This window comes from Ranitomeya imitator, chromosome 10 (genome assembly GCF_032444005.1).
Source record: "Ranitomeya imitator isolate aRanImi1 chromosome 10, aRanImi1.pri, whole genome shotgun sequence".
NCBI lineage: Eukaryota > Metazoa > Chordata > Amphibia > Anura > Dendrobatidae > Ranitomeya > Ranitomeya imitator.
Genome location: NC_091291.1, coordinates 74,058,858 through 74,080,740, shown reverse-complemented (window position 1 = coordinate 74,080,740; position 21,883 = coordinate 74,058,858). Strand labels below are relative to the sequence as shown.

Sequence of the window (21,883 nt, the reverse complement as noted above, 5' to 3'; positions counted from 1 at the left end):
TAAAGTATATATGGATTCTAGACTCCCGATTCTTTAGAATCGGGCTGCCATCTAGTCTAATATATAATTGTATAACATGAGCCCCATACAGGGTGTCACACTGTAATATATAATTGTATAACATGAGCCCCATACAGGGTGTCACACTGTAATATATAATTGTATAACATGAGCCCCATACAGGGTGTCACACTGTAATATATAATTGTATAACATGAGCCCCATACACGGTGTCACACATTCACATGTCCTGACAGGAATCAGATTGAGAACTCACAGGCTGAGTGCCTATAGATATTAGTCCAGGACACTGTCCTCACAGCACAGGAGATATGTGCTACCTCTCCTCACCCTCCTATGTCTGCACAGGGCGCCACCCCATGCCCTTTATAACAATGAGCTTGTATGTTTTCAGAGTCCTCTGTCGCCATGGTTGTGTTCCCTTATACACCGCGTCCTCACAGTCTTCACAGCAGCTTTATGAAGGGAGAGACAGCTAACAGGACATGGTGACCGGGCACAACACCAGGCCCTGCCCTCAGTGGAACGTGAGGTAATTTTGCAGCCTTATACGGGCTGTTTTGTGAAGTATACAGTGTGGCGAGGGCAGTATATAGTGTATATCCTTATTTGTGCGTGATTATAATGATTATATCCCTGCAGTGTAATCCCACAGCTAGTTTATGCAAAATATAATCTCTGAATGGACCAGAGATGAAAGGTGAGAAGATTCCAGCAAACCAGTGCAATAGTGCAGGGTTTCTGTGGGGTTATGCAGATTTTTTTAATTTATTTATTAATCCACATCACAGAACAAGTGTCTGAGAGGTCAGAGAGCGGGTCGTAACAAGTCCGCCACTAACACTGGTTTCCATATAGACTCCACTTTTCAGAAGCAGGAACAGACATATAAAACCTCTCTGCAAGAACAATATATGGGCCCTTTGCAGTCTAATTGCTCGTTATAATGCACAATTCCACCGCTTTGTATGTAAAAGTGCCCCCTTACTTCCTGGGCCCCTGTGTGGATGCATAGGTTGCATCAATATTTAGAATTGAAAGTCCTCAGTGGTTGATACCTTTTAATGGCTAACTGAAAAGATGGTAACAAATTGCAAGCTTTCGACACTACACAGGTCTCTTCATCAGGCAAAGACTAAAACAAATTCTGAAGAATCACATATTTATGCACAACATAGCACAGAAAGAAAAAAAAAAAAAAAGGGGGAAAACAATGGATAAGACAGACCATGGATAAGACAAGTGACATGAAGCAGAATTACGTACCATGAGTGATAAACAGTTATGTCCATAAATATTGGGCCAGTTCTTAGATAAAGATTGTTTTATTGGGGTCTGGTTCTGTTGTGATGACCCCTCATAGTCTGAGGAGCAAGTTCCTTAGTTGATGTAAAAAGACATAAATCCATGCGACACATTCATTCCTGCAGTGAGAATGTCAAATGTCGTCATCAGTTTATATTCCCAGATTCTTCTGTCTCTCTTAGATTTGAAGCTACCTTTTAACACAAGTAATTTCATATCCATAATGTTATGATTTGGGAGACAAAAATTTATTGCCACAGGTAAATCCATTCTTATTTCTCTTATTGTGTGGCGGTGAGAATTCATTCTTGTTCTCAGTTTCTGCCCTGTCTCCCCCACATACAGACCCCCAGTTGGACATTTAGTACAAATTATTAGGTACACAACATTAGAAGTGACGCAGCTGAATGTACCTGGTATCTTGTAGTCCTGATGTGAATTGAGGATCTTTATCTTGTCCGTGGTCATTATAAATGGACAGGTTTTACATTTTTTCTGGTTGCAAGGAAAGGTACCTGCAGCTGTTGGAGAGGACAGGGAGCTCTTGACAATGATGCTTCTTAGATTTGGGGGCTGCCTAAAACACAGTAGTGGGGGGTCTGTAAAAATGGATTGTAAGCGGGCATCTTTTTGCAGTAAAGGTTGTAATTTCCGTGCAGCTCCCCTTAGCACCTCCAGATTTGGATTGCAGGTAACTACTAGAGACACCCGGTTATTTTCTTCTTTAGCTTTGTAATGTAGCAGGTGATTCCTTGATATTCTGGTTACTCTTGTAACATAGTAACATAGTAACATAGTTAGTAAGGCCGAAAAAAGACATTTGTCCATCCAGTTCAGCCTATATTCCATTATAATAAATACCCAGATCTACGTCCTTCTACAGAACCTAATAATTGTATGATACAATATTGTTCTGCTCCAGGAAGACATCCAGGCCTCTCTTGAACCCCTCGACTGAGTTCGCCATCACCACCTCCTCAGGCAAGCAATTCCAGGATCTCACTGCCCTAACAGTAAAGAATCCTCTTCTATGTTGGTGGAAAAACCTTCTCTCCTCCAGACGCAAAGAATGCCCCCTTGTGCCCGTCACCTTCCTTGGTATAAACAGATCCTCAGCGAGATATTTGTATTGTCCCCTTATATACTTATACATGGTTATTAGATCGCCCCTCAGTCGTCTTTTTTCTAGACTAAATAATCCTAATTTCGCTAATCTATCTGGGTATTGTAGTTCTCCCATCCCCTTTATTAATTTTGTTGCCCTCCTTTGTACTCTCTCTAGTTCCATTATATCCTTCCTGAGCACCGGTGCCCAAAACTGGACACAGTACTCCATGTGCGGTCTAACTAGGGATTTGTACAGAGGCAGTATAATGCTCTCATCATGTGTATCCAGACCTCTTTTAATGCACCCCATGATCCTGTTTGCCTTGGCAGCTGCTGCCTGGCACTGGCTGCTCCAGGTAAGTTTATCATTAACTAGGATCCCCAAGTCCTTCTCCCTGTCAGATTTACCCAGTGGTTTCCCGTTCAGTGTGTAATGGTGATATTGATTCCCTCTTCCCATGTGTATAACCTTACATTTATCATTGTTAAACCTCATCTGCCACCTTTCAGCCCAAGTTTCCAACTTATCCAGATCCATCTGTAGCAGAATACTATCTTCTCTTGTATTAACTGCTTTACATAGTTTTGTATCATCTGCAAATATCGATATTTTACTGTGTAAACCTTCTACCAGATCATTAATGAATATGTTGAAGAGAACAGGTCCCAATACTGACCCCTGCGGTACCCCACTGGTCACAGCGACCCAGTTAGAGACTATACCATTTATAACCACCCTCTGCTTTCTATCACTAAGCCAGTTACTAACCCATTTACACACATTTTCCCCCAGACCAAGCATTCTCATTTTGTGTACCAACCTCTTGTGCGGCACGGTATCAAACGCTTTGGAAAAATCGAGATATACCACGTCCAATGACTAACCGTGGTCCAGCCTATAGCTTACCTCTTCATAAAAACTGATTAGATTGGTTTGACAGGAGCGATTTCTCATAAACCCATGCTGATATGGAGTTAAACAGTTATTCTCATTGAGATAATCCAGAATAACATCCCTCAGAAACCCTTCAAATATTTTACCAACAATAGAGGTTAGACTTACTGGCCTATAATTTCCAGGTTCACTTTTAGAGCCCTTTTTGAATATTGGCACCACATTTGCTATGCGCCAGTCCTGCGGAACAGACCCTGTCGCTATAGAGTCACTAAAAATAAGAAATAATGGTTTATCTATTACATTACTTAGTTCTCTTAGTACTCGTGGGTGTATGCCATCCGGACCCGGAGATTTATCTATTTTAATCTTATTTAGCCGGTTTCGCACCTCTTCTTGGGTTAGATTGGTGACCCTTAATATAGGGTTTTCATTGTTTCTTGGGATTTCACCGAGCATTTCATTTTCCACCGTGAATACCGTGATCTGCTTTTCAATTGTTCTTGGATGGTAGCCCTGGTTCAAAAAGGTCTTTCTGAGGCGACCAAGGTGTTCATCCCTATCCATTGGGTTGGAACATATACGATTATATCTGATGGCTTGGCTGTAGACAATAGAGTTTTTTATGTGTTTTGGATGGAAACTGTCCCATTTAAGGTATGTTGGACGGTCGATTGGCTTCTGATACAGGGATGTCTCTATTATATTGTTCTGCAGCCTAATGATGGTGTCCAAAAAGTTTATTTCAGTGCAGGAGTAGTTGAGTGTCAAGTTGATGGTAGGATGAAATTGATTGAACTGTTCATGGAACATCTTTATCTGTGGCTCAGACTCTGTCCAGATGATTAAAATGTCATCAATGTAGCGGTAGTACGCCAGAGACATCACAGATTAGGCCCCTTTCACACATCAGTTTCTTGCTATCAGTCGCAATCCGTCAAATTTAGAAAAAAACAGATCTGGCAACTGATGCTGCCGGATCCATTTTTTCCTCATAGACTTGTTTTAGCGACGCATGGCCTCACGTTTCATCCGTCGTTCGCCGGATCTGTTGAAAATTATTTGTCTGGTGGCCTGAGACAATGGACAAAGTAAAGTTTTTTGTCTCCATCGAAAAAACGGACAGCGACGGATCCGTCCCGTCCAGTCGTTTGCTAGAATGGAAGACTATGGGCGCCAGATCCATCAAATGACGGAATACGGAGATGGATTCCGTTTTTTTTTAACTGAGCATGCTCCGCTTTTTCGGATCCAATTAGCCAGCCCCCCTAGTCGGATCCGTCGAAAAAGACAAACCCGTTGCATCGGTTTTTCACATTCTGCGACGGATCCGTCTAGCCAACGGATTGTGACTGATGGCAAAAAACTGGTGTGTGAAAGGGGCCTTAAGACTATGTTCCTACTTTGAGTTTGTGCAGCATTTTTAATTCAAATTAAATTGATTGTGCCACCTGGTTACTGTCTACTTTGGATTTCCGAATTTGGCAACCACTTTCTTCTCCATATACAAAGAAACTGCTTTTTACATTTTTACAGTCCCAGCAAAAGCTATGAGATTTCAGAAATGTAATAGATAGTCTTGGGTTTTCTACTCTTGAGAACCGCAGTGTTTTGGAAATTAGCAGCATGTTAGGCCGGCATCACACTCAGCGTATGAAAATACGGTCCGTTTTTTACAGCCGTAATACGCAGAAATGTTCCCCAAATTATGATCCGTATGTCATCCATAGGCAGGGTGTGTCAGCGTATTTTGCGCATGTCATCCTCCGTATGTAATCCGTATGGCATCCGGACATACAATGGATCCATAGGCTCAAATATTCATTAAAACATATATACTGTCAATATATATATATATTTATATTAATATTTCATACAGTGCTAGATAGCAAAAGCCGGCAATTGAATTACTGGCTTTTATGCTATCTCCTTCCAAAACCCGACATGACGACATGATATGAGACATGGTTTACATACAGTAAACCATCTCATATCCCTTCTTTTATTACATATCATATTCCTCGTTAGTAATGTAAGAAGTGTCTTTGTGTAAAATTTGGGCACTCTAGCTATTAAATTAAAGGGTTAAATCGCGGAAAAAATTGGCGTGGGCTCCCGCGCAATTTTCTCTGCCAGAGTGGGAAAGCCAGTGACTGAGGGCAGATTTAATATCTGCCCTCAGTCACTGGCTTTCCCACTCTGGCGGAGAAAATTGCACGGGAGAGGGTCCATGGTTATTGCCCCCCCCCCCTGGCTAAAAACATCTGCCCCGAGCCCCCCCAGAAAAGGCACATCTGGAAGATGCGCCTATTCTGGCACTTAGCCTCTCTCTTCCCACTCCCCTGTTGTGGTGGGATATGGGGTACTGAAGGGTTAATGTGACCTTGCTATTGTAAGGTGACATTAAGCCAGATTAATAATGGAGAGGCGTTAATTATGACACCTATCCATTATTAATCCAATAGTACGAAATGGTTAATAAAACACACACACATTATTACAAAGTATTTTAATGAAATAAAGACACAGGGTGTTTTAATATTTTATTAGACTCTTAATCCAACTGAAGACCCTTGTCACCTGAAACAAAGTTAAACAAAACAAACAACAATATTCCATACCTCTTCGATGCTCAGTCATGTCCCACGCTGTAAATCCATCTGAAGGGGTTAAATCATTTTACACCCAGGAGCTCTGCTAATGCAGCTGTGCTCGTGGCTGTAAAATCCCACGCAATGAATGGAATGCAGGGGAATGACCTGTAGTTACCTCGAGTTGCGGTGATGCGCCTTCTGCTCGATGTCCTCATATGAACTCGAGCCTGGGAAAATATTCAGAAAAGTTCCAAGGCTCAAGTTCATATGAGTACATCCAGCAGAGGGCGCATCACGGCAACTCGAGGTATCTACAGGTCATTCCCCTGCATTCCATTCATTCCCCGGGATTTTACAGCCACCAGCACAGCTGCATTAGCAGATCTCCTGGGTGTAAACTAATATACAACATGATTGGGATGAGCAGGACATCTTTTAACGTAAGCAGTGTTTCTGTGTGTATCAAATTTTAGTCAGGTGTGTGTTTGAGTGTTTGGGCTCCTTTCCACTTGTGAGATAAACGTCCGTGTCTCGCATGTGAAAACCAAGTTGTGGCACCGGCACTCCAGAGCGGAGAGTGCGACTGCATAGCAATACATGCAGCCGCACGCTCCACTCCTAAGTGCCGGCGCCAAAGCTTGGTTTTCACATGCGAGACACGTACGTTTATCTCACAAGTGGAAAGGAGCCCAAACACTCAAACACACACCTGACTAAAACTAATTACTACAGTATATTTTTACTGTTTCTAATATAAACTATTTTTTATTCAATTCTTTTTTTTCAAACACACAAAAAAACCTCACACATGAAAAACAACAACCGGAGGATGTGGTGCAAAAAGAGTGCTAAAAAAAATAGGAAGAAAATAAGTCCTGGCCAAAAGTGAGTACGGGTGCCAATCAGTGATGTGCGTCTGGTCACTGTCTCGGCAGCTGTAGGTACGCAAAGTGGAATGGGAGAAAGATTAAAAAAAGTCAGAGAAAAAAGCAGAGATGTTTTACCTGCTGAAGCCTCCAACTGAATGCACCAGCAGGGCGCAGCGGACCAGATAAATGATGGCAAACACACAGGTGCAAAAAATACCGATGAAACATCCACTTTCAATACAGTGTTGGCTGTTTGGCATTAGTGCACAAAAAGATAAGAGATACTAGTCTGTATATGGCGTTGTTCACACAGGCAATGCAGAGCATCTGGTTTGCAGCCTATTAGTAACGCACATACAGGCGGGCTGCCCAGTGCTACAAAATGCATGCTGTGTGAATAGAGGCCTACAGTTTACAGAGCCATCTTGGTCCGACTGCCCCCTGCAAGATAAAGTGCAAAAAGAAAACCACATTTCAATATATGTAAGGTATTAGTTTATATTGGGGCCTCAATACGTAAGCTGGCAACCCGCGTCACGGGTCCTTACAATTTGCCAGTCCTAACGCTAAACATTGAATAAAAGCTCATCGACACAAAAAGAGAACTTAAAAAACCTCCAAAAAATTTTTAAGTCCTCTTTTTGTGTCGGTGAGCTTTTATTCAATGGGAGAAAGATTAGTTGGAAAAAAAGTAATGGGAAACAGCCAGCACGAGTGCCAATCAGTGATTTGTGTCACTGATCAGCACTCAGCGGCTGCAGGACACGTGAAAAAGAAAAAACTGCCAAAAATCGAGCAATCGAATACTGATCAGCGCTCATTGGTAAAAGGGGGTGGTGAGGGGGTGAAGGAGAAGAGGGATTGGGGTGGATTAGGAAAAAGCTAGGGATCAGGATTGTCTTTCTTCTTTAAGGAATTGCTGGAACACCAACAGCAACAATGGCACAGGCTTCAAAACGTCAGTGGCACCAAAAGGCCCAGCACAGCAAGACAGAACAGTAGTATGACCGCTCTGCACATGTCCAAAGCTATCTCTAAATAATGCCAGATTTGCATATTGATTGCATTTAGCTGAAAAACTTCATCACAAAAAGGGGTCATAATTCAATTAAAAATTAACAAACTTTCATTAAATTAAATTAAAACACAACTATTAGCGTTCTGAGACTTATTACTGGTGAAACAGTAATGACAGGGGGTGAACAATGCTATTTCTCAATATAATACTGTACATGTATCAGTTGTGCAGAAAATCACTGATATTAAGTGGTTGATCCTAGTAGCATCTACATCCACATAACAGGTGCGAGCCTGTGTGCATACATATAAAGTATTATTGTTTGTAAGATTATCCACAGACGCACATCTGATGCAAATGTATTAAACATATAAAAAATCACATGATATTAAGTGGATGCACTCAGCAACGTCTACAACCACACAACAGGTGTAGGCCTGTATGTAATATACAGGTCTGCACAAACACTCAGTCTAGGTTCACATTGCATTAGTGCAGTCCATTTAGCGCATACGCTAATGGACTGCGTTAACGCAATGCCCAAAAAGGATCGCGCTAGCGCAGATGCCCGTTCTGTGCTAGCGAGAATGGACCCAAAAACGCTGCAGACAGCGTTCGAGGTCCGTCACAAAATAACGGAACATCGCTAACACATGCCAAAAATGGCATGCGTAAGGGATGCGTTACATACATTGCGGTCAATGGGTGCGCTAACGGATCCGTTACATTGCGTTAGTGGTGCTATGTAACGGATTCCGTTAGCGGATACCCACTAACGCAATGTGAACCTAGCCTAACTTGTCTAAGTTGTTACTTTCTACTTCCTCTTCCAAGGCAGTTCTTGATGCCTGCAAGAGTCCTCCCAACTGAGGGTTTCTACCCAGTTTTCTCCCGCTTGGGCCTCCCCTGGAAACCCCATCAAATCTGTCCCCTGGTGCACCAAACAGATAACCACTCTTTCCCGGTGCACCTCCCAGGGCATGGGCTCAGGCCGAAGCGGAGCCGCCAGTTTATCTCCTATGTTGGCAGGCAAAGTTTTTACACACATGGCTGGGTTTTAGGGCTGGCGGGGGTTTTAAGGGCCCAACTAAGGTCTCCTAGGCCACTGGGGCAACGTTGGTACCTGTTTCCTTTCCGTTGCCGGTCTCCTCCTCCACTGCTTGTCGCGAGGCCACCCTCCGTTCAGACACTTTTTTGATCAGGGCCTCCTTCCACTTTGCAACCGCAGTAAGCTGCATCTCTAGAAGCTGGCAACTCAACTCGTGCACCTCGACTCCGAGGAACTCTGGGTCCACCACGGGCAGCTGGTCCAAGCCCTGCTGTCGGCTGGGGGAGTCCACTGCTTCCACCCCATGCTCCGGAGCCCTCCATCCACCACTCGCCATGGTGCTCACCGGGTAAGTTGTCGCCTCTCCCGCAGCACACTTTCCCGTGCATTCACACACGCTCCCTCCGTTCTCCATTCTTCGTGGGCAGATCCTTCTTCTTTTCCCACCAGCCATACCAGATGGCAGATCCCTCTCACTGACGGATAAGTTCTCTTTGCAATGAAGTCCTTACAGAGGGCGGGTACGGCTTTTCACGCCATTCGGTAACCCGGCCCATGATAGGCACAGAGACCCAGGTTTACTAGGTCAGTCCATCCTGTTGGTGATGCCAAATTGGAATGCCTGCTAGGGCCGAGGGGTACTCAGGCTGGATCCGACGGTTCTTCAGGTGTTGTCACGGTAGCAGTGACCTGGTCCTTGGCCCTGGGCGTCCAATGAAATTAATGAAATGAAGGGGAATAAAATTTATAGGGGATTAGTTCATGACGCCACTCATGGTGTTCGGCAATAGGAAAACGCTGCGATTCAGGTCCACTGGGGCGGTTGGTGACACAGCAGAGATGTTACAGTTCTCCATGGGTAGAGCTAGGCCCCAGGGCAGTTAAAGTGTTAAAGTCAATGATGACCTGGTGTAATGCAGGGTAGGTGATGCACTAATAATTCTGAGGACACAACAGGGTGCAGTTTTCTCACTTTACTCACAGTCAGATGGTTATAGTCTCCAGCCGGGTGCTGTGTCCTCTGGGTTTGTGGTCCAGCACTTGGGTGCACTTTTCTGAGACTCCCTTTCTTGTGTACCTTCCCAGGCCGTCTCACTGCACTGGCTTTGCCCTCCTGCCCTGCGCCTCACACACAGTGTCCCAAGCCAGCAGCCTCGGTTCCTGTTGGACGACCCTCTCCTGGTCCCCTTGATGCTGTATGGCTGCCTTTTCAGCAAATGTGTGTGGATTTGGCTGTAGCACATAGAGATACCACAGCCTCCAGTTTGCTAGCTGAGACTTGCAGTTCCTCCACTAGTCTGGAGTCGGTCCACTCTGCGCCTGGTCCTTCCACCCGACTACAGTCGGTGTGGATTCTGGAGCCACGGGTGGATTCTTCACTTCCCTGGCCCCTCTTCTCTCACTGGAGCTTCTTTCTTCACGTCTGCTCTCATCCACTTCTCCCAACTGACTGACTAACTAACTCCTCCCACACCCTTTACCTAGTTCCCCCTTAAGCCTGAGATGGAGCGAGCTCTGAAGGAAGTGGTAACTGTACTGACCGCAGTCCCTAAGCTCAACACAACACTAGAAGTAGCCGGGGAATGCTCCTAACTCTCCCTAGGCATCTCGTCACAGCCTAAGAGCTAACTACCCCTAAAGACAGAAGCAGGAAAACTATCTTGGCTCAGAGAAAATCCCCAAAGGATAGATTAGCCCCCCACAAATAATGACTGTGAGTGGAGAGGGAAAAGACATACACAGAATGAAACCAGGATGAGCACAGGAGGCCAGTCTAGCTTGATAGATAGGACAGGATGGAATACTGTGCAGTCAGTATAAAACATTACAAAAATCCACGCAGAGTTTACAAAAAAATCTCCACACCTGATTAAAGGTGTGGAGGGTAAATCTACTTCCCAGAGCTTCCAGCAAGACAGAATTAATTCATACTGATAACGCTGGACAAACATAGGAAGCACTGAACGGATAAGTTCACAATCTGTGAACAGAAAAGCGCAAGCAAAAACTTAGCTTTGCAGAACTGGTCAGGATAACAGGGAAATCCAAAGAGATGTGAATCCAACCAGGAACCATTTACAAGTGGCACTGGCTGAAGAAAGAGCCAGGCTTAAATAGTCGAGCAGAAGAGACGATAAGTGGAGGCAGCTGATGACAGCTAACTCCAAGGAGCAGCCATACCACTTGAAACCACAAGAGGGAGCCCAAGAGCAGAACTCACAAAAGTGCCACTTACAACCACCAGAGGGAGCCCAAAAGCGGAATTCACAACAGTACTACCCCCTTGAGGAGGGGTCACCAAACCCTCACCAGAGCCCCCAGGCCGATCAGGACGAGCCAAATGAAAAGCACGAACCAAATCGGTGGCATGGACATCGGAGGCAACAACCCAAGAATTATCCTCCTGGCCATAACCCTTCCACTTGACAAGATACTGAAGCCTCCGCCTCGAAAAACGAGAATCCAAAATCTTCTCAACCTCATATTCCAACTCTCCCTCAACCAACACCGGGGCAGGAGGGTCAACCGAGGGAACAACGGGCACCACATATCTCCGCAACAAAGATCTATGGAAAACATTATGAATGGCAAAAGAGGCTGGAAGAGCCAACCGAAAAGACACCGGATTAATAATTTCAGAAATTCTATAAGGACCAATAAACCAAGGCTTAAACTTAGGGGAAGAAACCTTCATAGGAACATGACGAGAAGACAACCAAACCAAATCCCCCACACGAAGCCGGGGACCAACACACCGACGGCGGTTAGCAAAACTTTGAGCCCTTTCCTGAGACAACGTCAAATTGTCCACCACATGAGTCCAAATCTGCTGCAGCCCGTCCACCACAGAATCAACACCAGGACAATCAGAAGGCTCAACCTGCCCAGAAGAAAAACGAGGATGAAAACCAAATTTACAAAAGAAAGGTGAAACCAAAGTAGCCGAACTAGCCCGATTATTAAGGGCAAACTCGGCCAACGGCAAGAAAGACAACCAATCATCCTGATCAGCAGACACAAAGCATCTCAAATAGGTCTCCAAGGTCTGATTAGTTCGCTCAGTTTGGCCATTAGTCTGAGGATGAAACGCCGCCGAAGAAAAAGACAAATCAATGCCCATCCTAGCACAAAAGGCCCGCCAAAACCTAGAGACAAACTGAGAACCTCTGTCAGACACAATATTCTCCGGAATGCCATGCAAACGAACCACATGCTGAAAAAACAATGGAACCAGATCTGAGGAGGAAGGCAACTTAGGCAAAGGTACCAGATGGACCATTTTAGAGAACCGGTCACAAACAACCCAGATAACAGACATCTTCTGGCAAACAGGAAGATCCGAAATAAAATCCATGGAAATATGCGTCCAGGGCCTCTCAGGGACCGGCAAAGGCAAAAGCAACCCACTAGCGCGGGAACAGCAAGGCTTGGCTCGGGCACAAGTCCCACAGGACTGCACAAAAGCACGGACATCGCGCGACAAGGAAGGCCACCAAAAGGACCTAGCAACCAAATCTCTGGTACCAAAAATCCCAGGATGACCAGCCAACACTGAACAATGAACCTCAGAAATCACCCTACTTGTCCATCCATCAGGAACAAACAGCTTCCCCACTGGACAGCGGTCAGGCCTATCAGCCTGAAATTCCTGAAGCACCCACCGCAAATCAGGGGAGATGGCAGAAAGAATCACCCCTTCCTTAAGAATGCCAACCGGCTCAAGGACTCCAGGAGAATCAGGCAAAAAACTCCTAGAGAGTGCATCAGCCTTAACATTCTTAGATCCCAGAAGATACGAGACCACAAAATCAAAACGGGAGAAAAACAGGGACCATCGAGCCTGTCTAGGATTCAGCCGCTTGGCCGACTCGAGGTAAATCAGATTCTTATGATCGGTCAGGACCACAACCCGGTGCTTAGCTCCCTCAAGCCAATGTCGCCAGTCCTCAAACGCCCACTTCATAGCCAACAACTCCCGATTGCTGACATCATAATTGCGTTCCGCAGGCGAAAACTTTCTGGAAAAAAAAAACACACTTTTTCATCAAAGAACCATCAGACTCCCTCTAAGACAAAACGGCCCCTGCCCCAATCTCAGAAGCGTCGACCTCAACCTGAAAAGGAAGAGAAACATCCGGCTGACGCAACACAGGGGCAGAAGTAAATCTGCGTTTAAGTTCCTGAAAGGCCTCAACAGCCGCAGAGGACCAATTCGTCACATCAGCGCCTTTCTTCGTCAAATCAGTAAGGGGCTTAACCACATTGGAAAAGTTGGCAATGAAACGGCGATAGAAATTAGCAAAGCCCAAAAATTTTTGAAGGCCCTTCACAGATGTGGGTTGAATCCAGTCATGAATAGCTTAGACCTTAACAGGATCCATTTCTATAGACAAGGGAGAAAAAAATAAAACCCAAAAAAGAGACCTTCTGAACTCCAAATAGGCACTTGGACCCCTTCACAAACAAAGCATTATCACGAAGGATCTGGAACACCATCCTGACCTGCTTCACATGAGACTCCCAATCATCGGAAAAAATCAAAATATCATCCAAATATACGACCATGAATTTATCAAGATAATTGCGGAAAATATCATGCATGAAGGACTGGAACACAGATGGAGCATTAGAGAGCCCAAATGGCATCACAAGGTATTCAAAATGGCCTTCGGGCGTATTAAATGCAGTTTTCCATTCGTCACCCTGTTTAATACGAACAAGATTATATGCCCTTCGGAGGTCAATCTTAGTAAACCACCTAGCCCCCTTAATCTGAGCAAACAAATCAGTAAGCAAAGGCAAGGGGTATTGGAATTTGACCGTGATCTTATTAAGAAGACGATAATCTATACAGGGTCTCAAGGAGCCATCCTTCTTAGCAACAAAAAAGAAACCCGCTCCCAATGGTGACGAAGACGGCCGAATATGCCCTTTCTCCAAAGATTCCTTAACATAGCTCCGCATGGCGGCATGCTCTGGCACAGACAGATTGAAAAGTCGGCCTTTAGGGAACTTACAACCTGGAATCAAGTTAATAGCACAATCACAGTCCCTATGAGGAGGAAGGGAACTGGACTTGGGCTCATCAAATACATCCTGGAAATCCGACAAAAACTCAGGGACCTCAGAAGAGGGGGAAGAGGAAATTGACATCAAAGGAACGTCACTATGTACCCCTTGACAACCCCAACTAGTCACAGACAGTTTTCCAATCCAGCACCGGATTATGTTCCTGTAACCATGGAAAACCCAGTACAACAACATCATGCAGGTTATGCAACACCAGAAAACGGCAATTTTCCTGATGTGCAGGAGCCATGTACATGGTCATCTGTGTCCAGTACTGGGGTTTATCCTTGGCCAATGGAGTAGCATCAATGCCCCTCAAAGGAATAGGGCTCTGTAAAGGCTGCAAGGAAAAACCACAGTGCCTGGCGAATTCTAAGTCCATTAGGTTCAGGGCAGCGCCTGAATCCACAAATGCCATGACAGAAAAGGACGACAATGAGCAAATCAGGGTCACAGATAAAAGAAATTTAGACTGTACAGTACTAATGGTAAAACAGACCTAGCGACCCTCCTAGTACGTTTAGGGCAATCAGAAATAACATGAGCAGAATCACCACAGTAAAAACACAGCCTATTCTGACGTCTGAATTCCTGCCGTCCTGTTTTATTCAAAATCCTATCACATTGCATAGGTTCAGGACTCTGCTCAGAGGACACTGCCATATGGTGCACAGCTTTGCGCTCGCGCAAACGCCGATCAATCTGAATGGCTAGAGACATAGATTCGCTCAAACCAGTAGGCGTAGGGAAGCCCACCATTACATCTTTAAGGGCTTCAGAAAGACCCTTTCTGAAAATAGCAGCCAGAGCATCCTCATTCCATTTAGTAAGCACAGACCATTTCCTAAATTTCTGGCAGTATAATTCTGCCGCTTCCTGACCTTGACACAAGGCCAACAGGGTTTTTCCTGCATGATCCACAGAATTAGGTTCGCCATACAATAATCTGAGCGCTTGAAAAAATGCGCCTACATTCAATAATGCCGGATCCCCTGGTTCAAGAGAAAAAGCCCAGTCTTGAGGGTCACCACGCAGCAAGGATATGATGATTTTTACTTGCTGAATGGGATCACCAGAAGAACGGGGTTTCAAAGCAAAAAACAATTTGCAGTTATTTTTAAAGTTCAAAAACTTGGATCTGTCTCCAAAAAACAAATCAGGAGTAGGAATTTTAGGCTCCAAAGCCGGAGTCTGGACAACATAATCTTGAATACTCTGCACTCTTGCAGCAAGTTGATCCACATGAGAAAACAAACCTGAACATCCATGCCAGAGCACAAATCCTGCCCCACCCAAAGGTCAAGAGGAAAAAAAAAAGACAAAAGAGAGCACAGAAAAAAAAATGGCTCAGAATTTTTTCCTTCTTTTGGGATACATTTAATTCATTTTTGGCCACTTGTACTGTTATGATGCGGAGGTTTAGGAGCAACATGGAACGAGCTCTGAAGGAAGTGGTATCTGTACTGACCACAGTCCCTAAGCTCAACACAACACTAGAAGTAGCCGTGGGATGCTCCTAACTCTCCCTAGGCACCTCGTCACAGCCTAAGAGCTAACTACCCCTAAAGATAGAAGCAGGAAAACTATCTTGCCTCAGAGAAAATCCCCAAAGAATAGATTAGCCCCGCACAAATAATGACTGTGAGTGGAGAGGGAAAAGACATACACAGAATGAAACCAGAATGAGCACAGGAGGCCAGTCTAGCTAGATAGATAGGACAGGATGGAATACTGTGCGGTCAGTATAAAACACTACAAAAATCCTCGCAGAGTTTACAAAAATCTCCACACCTGACTAAAGGTGTGGAGGGTAAATCTGCTTCCCAGAGCTTCCAGCAAGACAGAATTAATTCATACTGATAAGCTGGACAAACATAGAAAACACAGAACGGATAAGTCCACAATCTGTGGACAGAAAAGAGCAAGCAAGAACTTAGCTTTGCTGCACTGGTCAGGATAACAGGGAAATCCAAAGAGATGTGAATCCAACCAGAAACCATTTACAAGTGGCACTGGCTGAAGTAAAGAGCCAGGCATAAATAGCCGAGCAGAAAAGACAATCAGTAGCAGCAGCTGCTGACAGCTAAATCCAAGGAGCAGCCATACCACTTGAAACCACAAGAGAAAGCCCAAGAGCAGAACTCACAAAAGTGCCACTTACATTGACCGGAGGGAGTCCAAGAGCGGAATTCACAACAGAAAACCTTTGGAGGGAGTTGAAAGTCCGTGTTGTCCAGCGACAGGCCCAAAACATTACTGCTCTAGAGGAGATCTGCATGGAGGAATGGGCCAACTTACTACCAACAGTGTGTGCCGACCTTGTGAAGACTTACAGAAAACGTTTGACCTCTGGCACTGCCAAAAAAGGATAAACAACAAAATATTGAGATGAACTTTTGTTAATGACCAAATACTTATTTTCCACCATAGTTTGCAAAATAAATCTTGCCAAATCAGACTGACTAAATACTTTTTTCCCCACTGTAGATGATTTAAAAGACGAGAGTATAATCTAAACAGAATGAAGATTTGTCATTTCCTGTGAGGGACGTCTCAGGAGCCATGTGCTGAAGTATATAAAGCAGCTAGGAAGTTATTTGTCTGTCCTGGTGAAGGGGAAACCTGAAACTGGTAGATTTGTCTCTGTTTGTTTATTTGTTATTGGGTTGTAAAAGTTTTTTTATATATTAATTTAATTATGTGAGTCTCTGGATAGATTGGCAATCACTTCCGTATATGGTTTAAACTTCCACTTCATTGTTAAGTGTGCAAGGAGGAGAGGCTCCAAGGGGTAACTTTACTCCTTGTGAAGATTGACATGTCAAGCCTGACATGTTAAGGTGAGAAGACTTTTTAGCCTTGCAATGTTCCTCTGGGAAATTAAATATGCAAATTGTCTCTTCAGAGAGGAAGAGGACTAGAACTCTGGTGCCACATATTGAAAGTAGCAATCCTAAAAGTCAACATCGACCCTTTAGCAATCCTTGTTACATGACTTAAAATAAAAGCCGAAACCAGAATGTCAGTTTGCAGGCATTTCATGGTACTGCCTCTTATCAGTGCAAAGTCTGAGATCTGTTTTTTTTTGTGTGAGAGGTGTCTGTCCAGGATTCAAGGGGTAACGGTTCTCCTTGCAGAGAGTTGCATGTCAAGTCTGACATGTTAAGGTGAGGAGACTTTTAAGCCGCAATGCTCCTCTGGGAAATTAAAAATGCAAATTGTTTCTTCAGAGAGGAAGAGGACTAGAAAAGACAGTCCTGGAAGGAAGTGGGATAAGAATCTTCCTGCCCTTCACGAAGTAAGTGGAACTTCAATCCTTCAACTCCCCAACTCCTTGTGTGAAATCTTCGGCTTGTACTCCTTTTTTGTTTGTTTTTTTCAGTTGTTTAGAAAAATATCTGTTTTACTGCCCATAGCAACCAATCACAGGGCAGCTTTCATTTCTTATAATACTGAAGAAAAATGAAACATATGCTATGATTGGATGCTATGGACTCCACCACACTCTTTGAAAGCTGAGTTAACAATATCTTTTCTGCCCACAGCAGCCAATCGTAGCACAGCGTCCATTAATTTCTAACAAATCTAAAAGCATCAATATCATCCACCAAAGATCACGCAAAGGGATCAAAGTATGTTGCAAGAAAACGCCTATGGAGTCAGTATTTGTGAAAAGATTGTATGTGATGGAATTTTTTCAAAATTTGTAATGAGCTCATGATCGAAAGTATATAAAATCACCCTTTACTTTTCAAACAATATTACCCTTGCAAACCTGTACTGTTATCAATTCCTCATGCTGCTCTTCATAATGATGGAGCCCCACAAACATCATACAGTATGTCGTGAAGGGATTAAGGATAGATTAAACTTACATTTTTCTGCATAAGAATTCCTTTGGTGCCTTTGATTTTCTGGAATTCTAATATATGGATATGTTATAATGTGTTTAAGTTTTGTAAATAAAATCAGTCGGGCACTGTCCCCAATCTCTCTTCCAGTCTACCTATATTTTCTGTAAGCATGACGCCCAAACCCATAACCCCTTAAACGGGGAGTGGGCAACACTTCATATAGATCAAAAACATACCAGGAACACAAAAATTCAATTGTGATCCAAAAAGTGCAGCAGAAATATATTAAAAAACACAATCTTTTATTAACACATTAATAAAATACAAACATACATATAAATACTAAGGTGCCTCTATACAACCTAACAAGAAAAAGTGGACAGCTGGAGGAAGAAAATAATTTCAAGAGCCAATAGATGGGAACATGGGTGTTGAAAATAACAACAAATCAAGGAAAGGCCGGAGCGAACCGTGCCCCCCCCCCCCCCCCCACGGCGTAGGCGAAGGCCTGCATGACAAAAGGGGGGAGAGGGGTAGATAATATGGGAATGAGCAAGGGGAGGATCTAGCTCGGGGGTTTATGGGAGTTTGGGGGTGGGGCCCGTCACTTCCCGCTCTTGGAGGATCGTGAGCAGACATACCTGACATGTCTGGCAGCGACGCGATCCTCGAGGGCCTCGGGGCAGCGGCAGCGCTACATCTCCCTGGGTGGCTGCAGGAGCAGGTGGCCCACATCATGTCGGCGGCTGGGCCGTCCGGCGCTGCAGGTTCGCCGGGCGCTGCAGGATCGTCTGGTGCCGCAGGTTCGTCCGGTGCTGCGGCGCCGCTGGAGCGGCGTTCTCGGAGGACACGGCTCCCTGAGCGTCTTTCCCCGGACTCCGGTCCTCGAGCCCCCCGAAGGTGCAGGAGCCCCTCCCGGGACCCTCCAGGCCGGGCGCCGGTAAGATCAGCAGCGGCGCGGCCCCGGCCTGGGAGGAATCCATCTGCCGGTCGGGGCTCATCGGCGGTTATGAGGCCTACACCTCGCAGTGCAGCGGGGGCGGGGCCTCGGCGCGCCCGGCAACGACTGGGGCCTGTTAGAGCGGGAGGCCGCAGCGGTGTGGCTCCTGCCGCGCGGCTTGCCTCGGCCGCATCTGGTTGGACGGCGGTTCCAGCAAGCAACGTCGGGGCGGGCGGCCCGCGGCTGGACGGACCCGGGCTGGCTCCACCTTCAGCGGCAGGGTCCTTTCCTGCATCTGGGCAACAGGACGGCATAATGGCTGCGGCGGTCGGCGCTGGGACAAATGTGAGCTTGTGCGCTGCCAGCTCGTCCACGCAGGCACCTTTCTCCCCGGGAAGTCAGAGTCTGGACCCCTTATCTGCCATGCCTGTACCTGGACAGGGCACGCAAGTGGACCTCACGGGACTTCAGGGTCGGGCGGATTCGGGCGGATCTTTCGCAGACATGGCGAGTCAGGGACGCCTGAATGCCAGCACTTTGGCTGGGGGGTCCACAGATCCCTTGCAGCCCGGTGAGTATGCGTCTGTGTCAGGTCTTTGTTCACCTAATCTGGCGTCGTAGTGTTGAAAGGGTCGCGGGTGATGCAGGTTCAGCAGGAGTTCGTGAGCTTTTGGGTAGCGTGCAGGATTTGTTATCTAGGTTGGAGCAAGGTATGTCTGCACAGCGGCATTTAGGGGCTTGGTTGAGCCCGCAGGTGGGGACTTTTGGGGCGGTGGTGGCGCCAGTAGCGGCGCCGGCGCCGATAGCGGCGCCGGCGCCGATATCGGTTTCAGTGCAGACGGAGAAGGAAAAAGAGTGTAGGGTGCATTTAGATGACAGGGCCCATGGCGAAGTTTATGTGTGTTTTTAGGGCCCGTTGGGGGCGCATCTAAAAAAGGAAGTTAAGGAAAAGATTGTGAAGGATGAATATGTCGAGATATTCTCGTTACTTCCGTTAGAGAAATTTAATTTGGATAAGAAGAAAAAGGAGGAGGGTAAGAAGGAAGACGAGGAAAAGCGGCGATGGCGCCTGATTCCTCAGACGTTTGGTAACTGGCTGCAGGCTTTTGTCATTCTGGCTAGTGTGATTGGAGAAAAGGCGCCCGAGAATTGCTTGGGTCTGTTCTGTTACTTGGATTCAATTAGCGAGGCTCATCGGGTTTATGGTGGTCAGGCGTGGCTCAGGTATGATGAGCAGTTCAGACAGAGGGAAGCGGTTCAGCTAGCAATTCGCTGGGATCAAAAAGATATTAGGTTATGGTTGCGGGTTATGGCGCAGTACAAGTTCAGCAACCCCTTTCATGGGGGAAGCCGGAAGTTCCGGCCAGGGTTTTCAGTCCAGTACCGCGGGGTCCTCTAGTTCAGGCAGTCAAGCAGGGGGTCAAAAATTGGGTGTCTGTTGGCAGTTTAACGAAGGCCAGTGTAGATTCGGGGCTAACTGCAAGTTTAAACACTTGTGTTCACACTGTAGCGGCTCCACACATGGCGCCGCAAAATGTTTTAAAAAGGGTAGAGGTAAGTCAGGAAGCGGTAATACCCATGGGGGTGACACCAGTGATCTGGGAAAAGATGGTCCCTTATCTAAGTAGATATCCAGATAAGGAAAAAGCAGAGTTATTGTTGGCAGGTTTTCGGGAGGGTTTTGTAATCCCGTCCCCTTCTTATGATGTTCCTTGTGTTAGGAAGAATTTGCGGTCGGCTTTGTTGCATGCCGATGTGGTTTCCGAGAAGTTGCGGAAGGAGGTTGCGTTGGGTCGGATGGCGGGCCCGTTTGAGTCACCGCCTTTTGTGGATTTGGTGGTTTCCCCGTTGGGGGTCGTGCCTAAAAAAGAGGTGGGGAAATTTCGTTTGATTCAGCATCTGTCTTATCCCAGGGGTATGTCAGTTAATGACGGGATTGACCCGGGGCTGTGCTCTGTTGTTTACGCGTCGTTTGACACGGCGGTAGAATGGTTTCAGAAATCCGGGAAAGGGGCCCTAGCTAAGACAGATATAGAATCCGCTTTTCGGTTGTTGCCTGTTCATCCAGATAGCGTTCGGCTGCTGGGTTGTTTTTGGGAGGATCGCTTTTTTGTTGACAGGTGTTTGCCTATGGGGTGTTCGCTATCTTGCGCGTTGTTTGAGGCGTTTAGTTCCTTTTTGGAGTGGGTGGTTCGTGATGTTTCGGGGTGTGATTCTGTCATTCATAATCTGGATGACTTTTTGTGCATCGGCCCGGCGGGGTCTGACCGTTGTAAGACGCTTTTGAGAGCAATTGAATTGGTGGCGCATCGCTTCGGAGTTCCGTTGGCTCCGGGTAAAACGGAAGGGCCGAGCACGTGTTTGTCTTTTCTGGGTATCGTAATCGATACTATTCAGTGGGAGTTCAGGTTGCCCATCGACAAAGTTGTGAGTTTGCGCGAGGAGGTGTTGCGGGCTTGTCGTTTGCAGAAGTTAACATTAAGGGACTTGCAATCGCTCCTCGGAAAGCTTAATTTCGCTTGTCGAGTTATGCCTATGGGCAGAGTTTTTTCTAGGCGATTGGCCATGGCTACGGCAGGAGTTAGTGCTCCTCATCATCTTGTGCGGTTGTCAGCTGACCATAAAGAGGATTTGACGGTGTGGAGTAAGTTTTTGCAGAGCTACAACGGCCGTTGGTTGTTTCAGGAGGGAGTGTTTGATAACGAGTCGTTGGATTTGTTTACGGACGCATCCGGGGGTCAGGCTTCGGGGCGTATTTTCAGGGACAATGGTGCGCAGCTACGTGGCCGCCATCGTGGATTTCTTCTGGCCTGGTTCGGAATATCGCACTTTTGGAAATTTTTCCTATCTTGGTGGCGGTGCATTTGTGGCAGCAGGCTTTTCGGAACAGGCGTGTTCGTTTTTACTGCGACAACATGGGAGTGGTTTGTGCGATAAACAATCTGTCGGCTTCATCGCCTCCTGTTTTGCGGGTGTTGAGACAGCTGGTCTTGTCGTGTTTGAGTTTGAACGCACAGGTGACTGCAACTCATGTTCCTGGTGCTCATAATTCCATTGCTGACGCTCTTTCTCGTTCACAGTTCGAACGTTTTCGGTCGCTGGCTCCGGAGGCGGAGGTCGTTGGGTTGGAATGCCCTGCAGAGCTTTGGCTGGTGGCGTCCG

The 21,883-nt window shown here is 45.9% G+C and overlaps 1 protein-coding gene across 2 annotated transcripts in view; it reads left to right on the top strand.

The window, feature by feature from the left end:
- Positions 1-425: 425 nt before the first annotated feature.
- Positions 426-21,883, top strand: part of DRC12 (dynein regulatory complex subunit 12 homolog) — a 65,605-nt gene continuing 44,147 nt past the window's right edge. The window contains exons 1-3 of one of the 2 annotated variants that reach the window (XM_069741393.1): positions 426-553; positions 17,158-17,225; positions 17,473-17,559. The gene's annotated coding sequence lies outside the window, so the exon portion shown is untranslated. The remainder of the gene's footprint in view (positions 554-17,157; positions 17,226-17,472; positions 17,560-21,883) is intronic. The other variant, XM_069741394.1, reaches the window with a different exon arrangement.